Source organism: Plectropomus leopardus, chromosome 10 (assembly GCF_026936395.1).
Source record: "Plectropomus leopardus strain MGB_pleo_1.0 chromosome 10, ASM2693639v1, whole genome shotgun sequence".
Lineage (NCBI taxonomy): Eukaryota > Metazoa > Chordata > Actinopteri > Perciformes > Serranidae > Plectropomus > Plectropomus leopardus.
The window spans coordinates 11,217,630-11,226,693 of NC_142185.1; positions in this window are offsets into that span (position 1 = coordinate 11,217,630).

A 9,064-nucleotide genomic window follows, 5' to 3' on the forward strand; every position below is an offset into this window, starting at 1 on the left:
TCCATTGAAAACACAATAGAGTTTTTGCTTGATTCAGTCCATTTAGATCATGTATACTTTGCATTGCTGCAGACTGAAGCACACCGTAGCTTTTCAGAACGTATGATGCATTTTCCCTGACTTTCTGTCAGACATGGTTCCCATTCATTTCCCTGCAGCATGAACACCAACCTGTACAGACTTGAAGCTCGCTTGAGGTAATTTGTCATATTTAATTTCTTGCTTTCTATTGGTCAAAGTATTGTAGTCTTGCTTGAAAGGTGGATTCATGTGCTGTCAAAAACACTTTTCTTCCTTGGGATGTGGCCATAATGCAAGAAGTGATCATATTTACATGATCTTGACATAACATCAATATTTTTGTATTGTCTGTCATCTGATTCTTTTCAAATCTAGATTGTGAAGCTGTTTGCCAGGGTAAATATTAACTCTATGATGTCAGAAATCCTTTGGGAATCATTTTTAGTCAGCCCACACTCTTTAAAAACCTCATCTTCAGTGCAGATACATCTAAAAATATATTTTTTCTTTGGCCTCATATCTATGCACATCCCCAATCAGTTCAGTCAGTTCATTCAGCCAGGTTGGTTATATGGTCTTAACTGTAATGTACTGTAAGCATGAAGTTTGGCATTTTAGGGTGGAAGATATTTCATATACAGTGTAGAAAATGAAGGTAACAGGAAAAACCTTTCACACATCATATAATCCACACTGTTCTAGTTGTGATCTAACATTTCATTGAGTAGAGCAGATGCTGACCCGCTACAGTTTTTAAATAAAGGCTAACTGTATGGATGTGTGCAGTCACCTGTCAGCTAATCAGATACACAGTAGCTACTGGATACTGAGCGAAATCAACTGAAAATCTGTTAACCCACTATACAAATTAAAATAGCACTTATGTTTGAATACACTGCCATTCCTCACATGTGACTCCTGCTTTGTGCAGATGATTGTGATCCTGCAGAATCATCCTGTAGAAATACCAGAATTAGATTTAACAATACACAAGTTGTCCAACTTGCATTTTGCAGGAATTTTATATATATATTTTTATGCCTATGCGCCCACAATAGCCGTGGCCAGAGGTCTTATGTTTTCGGGTTGTCCATTCCTTCCATTCTTGTGAATGCAATATCTCAAGATTGCCTTGAAGGAATTTCTTTAAATTTGACACGATCGTCCACTTGGATGCAACGATGAAATGACAAGATTTTGGTCATCATAGATCAAAGATAAAGGTCACTGTGACCTCTTCTGTCTTATTCTCAGGAAAGCAATATCTCAAGAACACCTTGAGGGAATTTTTTTCAAGAATTTGGCACAAACACCCACTTTGAGTCAAGAATGACTAATTAGATTTAGGGCTTCAAAGGTCAAGATTACTGTGACTTTGCATATGTCTCATTCTTGTGGATGCTATTCTCAAAGACACCTTGACAACATTTCTTTAAATATGACACTGATCTTGGTTGCCCACCTTAAAACTATGCTGATTGTATAGAAATTCTGTGTTGTTGGGTGTAGGACATGTGTGAAGCCTCCATGTTTTCACAGACATGGATGTAAAATGTAGATGCAACTTGACTGGTACATAGGCATACAACAATGAGGCAGTAATTTTAGTTTTTACTAAACATTGCAATAAACATTTAATTTGTGACTATAAAGATCAAATGTAGATTTTAGCACTCAGAAAAACAGAAGAATAAAGTTATTAAGCAGTTTAATTGATTAATGCATCTGGAGGTGAATTTCAAGAACAGAACCAAACCAGTTTATTGACATAGCATTTGCAGTGGATCTGTGCAGTGCCGAAAAGCAAAACAAAATGACTCAATCTTCAAAAGCATTTTGCCCATCCTTATGGAATTGTTTAATGAAACTGAAGTCTCTGTGAGCCCAGTGAAGAACACCTGGAACAATGCCTGTGGTCTGTAAAAGGGGCTTGAGCTAATCGCTTCAGATTTGGACTTTGGGTATTGTACATTGACAAATGGGCACTGATCTTTTAACAGGGTAATTGCTCCCTGATAAACAGAGCAGTATGAAAGAGAGCACGCTCTTCATGCAGCATTCACATCATGTCAGGTGGAAGGTAATGGTTATGACTTGCGTCCTGCTGTTTGATAGACAGCATGTGGAGGTAACAAATTATGTGCGTGATCCTGACATTTAGGTTCAGTTACTTTGAGCAATGGACTTTGACTGATACAAAGCTGCTTTCCAGACGCTTCTGTGCCATTTACTGCTGAATGGAATGCAGAAAAATGAAGAAGCAGTGTTATGTAAGATGGTTTGTTAATGGCGATGAACACACAGACTACTGGCAAGTGTGTTCCCTCTACAGGGCTCATTTATGCTACATTTATGTACAAAATTAGATATGTCTGTTTCAAACGCTGTAAACATCATTGCCCTCATACTTCCATGCATCCTTTATGATGGCACAGACACAGCCAGTTGATGACACTCGAGGGCAGAGTCAAAAGTTTCAAACAACAAACATAGCAAGCAAGCAGTGCTCACACATTGTTCCAAATTAATCGGCCCAGAGTTTGAAATAGAGACTGAATAAGTAACCACCGTAATATTTTCACTTACCTCCATGATGCTTTCACCCTAGTTTCTGTTCTAAACAAACGAAGTGAAACTCGTAAAAGCAAATTCATCTACTGCAGACATGACGCTGGTCTAGTGTCAATAGGAACAGAGTGTATCACCTAATTTCAGTCAAAGGTCAAGGTCACTGTGACCTCTTCTGTCTCATTCTCATGAGCAGGATATTCCAAGAAAACCATGAGGGATTTTTTTTCACACAAACATCCACTTTCGGTAAATGATGAAGTAATCAGAATTTGGTGGTCAAAGGTCAAGATCAGTGGGACCTGTGTCTGTCTTATTTCTGTTAAACACAAAATCTCAAGAAGGCCTGGAGGGAATTTCCTAAAATTTGGCACAAAAGTCCACATGGCCTCAAGAATAAACTGATTAGAATGTGGTGGTCAGAGGTCAAAGGTCAAGGTCACTGTGACCTCAGATAATATGTTTTTGGCCAAGATTGAATTCACCATTATATATATCAAATAGGTTAAAATAGTGAAGTGATGATATTATATATCCAAAAGGTCCAAAGAGAAAAAAGATTCTGGCAATTATATAGACAGCAATAGGGGAGACATTTGGTTAGATACTGAATTGGTGATACTAACTGTGAAACTGTGTTGATTGTATAGATCTTCTGTGTTGCCGGGAGGAAGATTTGTCTGAAGCAGATATGCTAGTAAACATATATATATGTATATGTGTGTGTGTGTGTGTGTGTGTGTGTGTGTGTGTGTGTGTGTGTGTGTGTGTGTGTATTCATATATATATATAAAGAGAGATTGAGAGGCAATATTGTTTTACAAACATCAATGCCACTAAAGCAAATTGAACAAAAAAAATATTGAATTTAAAAATGAATCTAGATAGATAGATAGATAGATAGATACATAGATAGATAGATAGACAGATAGATAGAAGCTTTTGTTGGTTTAGTTGGTTGGTGCTCTTTTCTGTTCACTTCTGTCTTTCTTGCCTTTGCATATCTCACTTCATATGCATATCAACACAAGGTGAATAATCAGCATGTTATGGCGGAAACAGAACATATGTTGATGTTCCAGCAGAGAAGTCCACAGTGAGTGCTGTATTTATATGTGAACTGGGACCACTGGTAACAAAATTAGAAAGTTATGAAAACTGAGTTATCGCTCAATGACCTATAAATAACGTGGCACAGTTGTGTGCATGAGCGGTGTACTGTGCTTTGTACTGGCTGTTCTCTCTCCATGTCAATCTCTCAACCACCTTACCCTCTCGCTCGTCCCCAATTTTTGTCTCTATTTCTCTGTCTGTGTCTCCCTCACCCCCAGGTTCTCTCTCGTCTTGTCCCTCTCTCTGCTGGGTGAGTGTGTTTTGTTAGGGAGGGCTGATTCTTCATACTTGGCTGAGGCTTTATGGACAATAAAGATCTGATTTCAAAGTCCGGCAGGGTGTTGGGCCTGGGGTCTTGGCTCACAGCTTTAGTTGCCTGCTGGGAGGAGACACTACACAGCCCCTAACCAGATGGCCATCAGCCCACATACAGTAGATTCATATTATACATGATGTGTATTGTTCAGAGTCTTGCCTGTGTGCAGTATCATTCTTCACCACCACAGTCACTTAGTTTCAGTGATCTCCTCAAAATCACTGTTAACATCAGTGTTATTTTACTTTGACATTGTATGTATGCATGCATTGCATTACTGAAAACACTTCACTTGCAAGCCATTTTGTCAGTGAATAAAAGACAGATAATGTACATGTATAGTTTTTGCATGAAAATGGTCAATATTCCAGCTGACTCTCAAATTGAGTTTCCTTGAATGCACCCAACAATTGACTTTTCTATTCTGTGCTTGCAACTACATTGCCACACAATTGCAAATAGAGTTTGACAAATAATAAATTCAGTGAGGCGAATTACCAATTGCATGCCAGTTTTGATAATAAATTGAGTTGAGACCAGGTCTCAGTCCAAATACGTATGGTATGCTTTGGCAGAGAAGTGTAAGCAATTTGTGTTTAATGGGCTAAAACCATCAGTGTGGTCCTTAAAGTGTTTTTCTGGCTCCTAGCTGCCTGTTAGTTATGCAACAATAGCTCCCTGAGCAAGAGATTCGGCGTCCTGCTCAAAGACACTTCAGCAGGGCAAATGCTAGCCAGCACAGGAGCTGGAACCAGACTTCTCTGGTTTAAGTGGATTCTCTCTACCCTCCCCTCCTCCCTTCCCATGACGCCATGTTGACCTTAAACTGCTTTGTGATCAACTGGAGTCCCCTTAGTTGTTTATTCTCAGACTGTTTCATCTTAATCACATAGCTCAGAGTGGAGATATGTGACGTGTCCTTCCAGCATGTATAATACATCTGTGGGGACTGAGTTCACTGTTGTAAAGGAGAACGCCCTGATAGATTCAGGAGCTTCACTAAGAGCTGCCAGCAAAGCATTTTTCAGTCATTACATTTAACTTATAACATTGTTTTTGTTCTGTAAGATGTTTTGTAATAGAAGGAGAGAAGAATGATGGGCAAAACTGCATCTACGCGTGACATGACAAGTAAGTGTGTCAGACCTTTTTAATTTAATGTAAGCTTCTCCTAATGTTTCCTTTGGCATCCCTAAACTCCAACACTTTGTATTTGGGCATGTTCAGTCAAACATATTTGTTTAATTTCACGCAGGTTCACACTGATACAATTTCGCACAACACCTGGCCTGTCAAGTGTACTTGCTGTTTCAGTAGGTGTGGTTGTGTTATGGCCAGCATGTCATAAAATTGTCAGCATTTAGTTTCAAGGCAGAATTTCTTCATAGGGGTCACTAAAAATCTTGGGGTGGTACATCAAAACCAAACGCCATAACTGGATTTCAGGAATTCTATGATGCTATTAAAGTATAAGCTATAGGCCAGTTTAAAACAAATGAGAGTTAAAGAATTGCACACTGATATACTTTGTTTTTTATTTTAAATTTAATGTTACTAATTATCTTTTGTGTGTAGACTAATTCAGGTATACAGTCAACATTATGAGTTTCACAACAATCTGGTTTTAACATGTCACATATCTGTAGGTGATTAATTGTTCTCCAAAAAGGCTGCTTGTTCTTATCCTTAAAAAGAAAGATATACTGTATAACTTTAAGTGAAGAAATGCATTAATAAGGAACAAAACATTTACTTGACACAAGCCTTCTGAAGTTTAGGGAGACTAAAATTTTGAATCTGAAGTAATCTTGTTGAGAGTTCAAGGCGGACTCCTTTGAAAAAGGCTTACTCGTCAAAGTTTAGCCTAACTTTTGAGTAATATTAAGCCCCCTTTCTGACCAACTATGCCAACATGATTGGTGCCAATGGATGCCTTAACTTGTCTTGTTTCACAAGATACATTACCTTAAAAATGAAAGTGCCTTAGCCTCTAAAACACAATAATGTCTGCCTCCAATTATTTTTGCCAGGGGATGCCAATGTGGAGAGGCAGCGCTGGGGGCACCACTGTTTCATGAATGCTCTCTATAACACATTGGTGCCAAAGGGCAGTGGCAACTATTTTTAGCTAGCAATAGTAGTGGGTCAGTCCACCACATGGTAAAATATTTTACCAACTGTTTGATGCATTGTTACAAAATGTTGACCTTTGTGTTCAGTACTAATTTGCAATTTGCAATTTGCAGTGCCTGTAGCACCTAAACTACCTTTACCCTTATATTGTACCCCCTTCCTTTCATGTCATACAAGTCACAGTGGTTAACTATAAAAGACCAATATCACAATAAAAACAAATGTTTTGATGCTTTTTCTACCATGGTATTACTTGGTTATTTTGCTAGTATAGCTGTGTTCTCTTATCTTTCCTGGATGAAAGTATTGTTTTTGTTTGAGCAGCAGAGGATCCAATTTAGGTTAGTATTAGGGTTATGGCTAACCTTAAGAATGAACTCAAGATTCTAAAAAAAAAAGAAAAGAAATACAGTGTCATTTGTACAGTGTACAAATGACATTTATTATTTAAGGAAGGAGTTTTTCAAGTCATCTTTTATTATTTTTATAATATGATAAATATTCTGCTGGGGACATTTTATCATCATTGTTGCACTATGAGTTTTTGATATTGTGACATAAAATACTGTGTTGATTTATGTATAAGTGTACGATGTCATATTGTGTTTGGACAATCTCATATGAGAAGGCTTATGTGTATAGAAAAAAAATCTAATAAACAATCGGTTGCAATAACTTTGGGTTTCCCCTTGGGTCTGTCACTGATTGAACTGAAAGAGCATTGGTCCGGGTTATGAAGTGTTCCCTCCTTCCCTCCTCCACCCAGGAAAAGCTAACAGGCCTAACCCCTGTCCTGCCACACCTATCATACACAGGCTACACACACATTCCCCCTCTCACACTGCTTTCATCTGGGCGTGAAATGGATTCCTACTGTCTGCCAGAATGCACCACCTATCTCTGGATGTGATTCTCTTTCACCCTCCGTCTCTTTTCCTGTCTTTCTTTTTCTGTACCACACGTGTGCCCTTTTGTTTCCATAGAAAAAAGCCTCGCCCGCACTGCAAAGTCCACAAAACATTCCCAAGCGGTTAAGATTGAAATAGATTAGAAATCCCATTGGAGCTAATATTTTATTTGACAACTTCAATTAGATCCAAATCAGAAACACATGAGGGCCCTAACCTTTTTAAAACAAACCACAGTCATCCCTGGAATCCCCAGGAGAAAGGCATGTTCATGAAATTCCTTCATAACTGGCACACACACACACACAAGCACACACACTGAAAGTGTGGGAGAGGTTGATGTATAAAATATTGATACCTCCTGCTGCCACATGATTTTACATGTCCAGAAGCAGAAAGTCTGTTTTCGGGGAGGAAGGAACTGAAGTTATGCAAAATTATGGTCTTGTTAGAGCAAGTAACGAAAGTAAACCCTGTTCCACAGAGTTCACTGAGAATGGCTGCAATCTGTCAACAAAAGCTACATAATTTGGGGTGATTCCGATATATCCTGCTTTTTCTCTCTCATAGGGCTGGGCCAGTGTCAGCTCACAGTGACCCTATCATAATTGGACACACATTATTTGGATCATAAAAAACACTCTGAGTCAACCATCTGAAAAGTTTCTGGAAGAGAGAGTTGTAACCCTGCAGAGAGGCGATGAGTTAAAACCTGAAGGTTCCAATGAAGCAGGTACCTATCAGTTCTCAGTAAGATATGTCACTTGAATTGCCAGAGGAATCTGAATTGTTCAAGTCTGGCAGCATCTCCTGCCGCAGTGCCATATTTGTACACACAGAGAGTAGAGGAGAGAACACTTCACTGCGTGGTTTCTGTGTTTCGCCCTCAAGTTTGGCAAGGTTTTATTTGATTGCTTTTATAAATGCATTTCTTGTAACCTTGTTTCAATGGATTATTTCAGTGCGTCAAAGGCAGAACTATAAAGAAATTGCCAAAGTCAAAACATAAAAGTGGGAACAATTTAACATTTTTAGTTCACATTGTAAATTTTAAAGATAAATTCTTGATCTAGCCATAAAAGTGCATCAGCACTCTTCACATTTGTTAGCTTTGACAGTTAGTAGTGAGAACTGTACCCAGCAGCTGTGGTGGAATGTACCATAATTAACTACATTTACTCAAGAAGTGTACAAATTTTTGTACTTTGTTTTATATACAGTATACTTTTATTCCTTTATATTTATTTCCCAGCTATAGTTACTTGTTATTTACTCATGAATAAAGGTGAAGGTTCTGATAAAAGCACTATGGAGCAATGATTTTAAAGAAACACTTCACTGGTGGAAAGGTACTCTTTTCATAAAACATGGCTGTTGAAATTCTGTAGAAAAATGTAGAGTATCCCTCTGAAGACACAAGTGAGAAATAGGCTATAAAGTAACAGAATCTTGGTTTATAATTGATCAGCAGATCATAGCTTATCAGTTTATTAGATTGTGGTCTGAGTTTGAAAGAGAGGCTGTTGCTTTCTCTCTTGATCCGTTTCTATCGTCTCTCCGTCTGTGCTGCAGAAGTACAAGCAACGGCCCTAGAACCAGTAAAAATTTGAGCTTCTAGATGAGCAGGAAGATCTGGGCGCTGGCAGGATGGAGGAAAGATTGTTACAGTTCATTTACAAAACTGACCCACAATGGTATGATACAAAGCTGGTTAAAAATTGGCAAAGTAGAGTAAGCCCATTTTTGTACAGGCAATGTACATTCTATCAATGCAACCCTGTCTCCTAGAAACTACAGTCATATTTTACTAAATTGTATTCATAATTTCATTGATTCATTTTCATTGTGACAATGTAATTGTTGCCTGGTTTATTTCAGAGACAACTTGTTTTTTGGAGTTAATATTATGTGCGGCACTGGATTTGCACAGAGGCAGTTAAGCAGGACTGTGACATCAGAACCTCACATTTCCATCAGTATTCTTCTCTGTGGGTATGATAAGGCA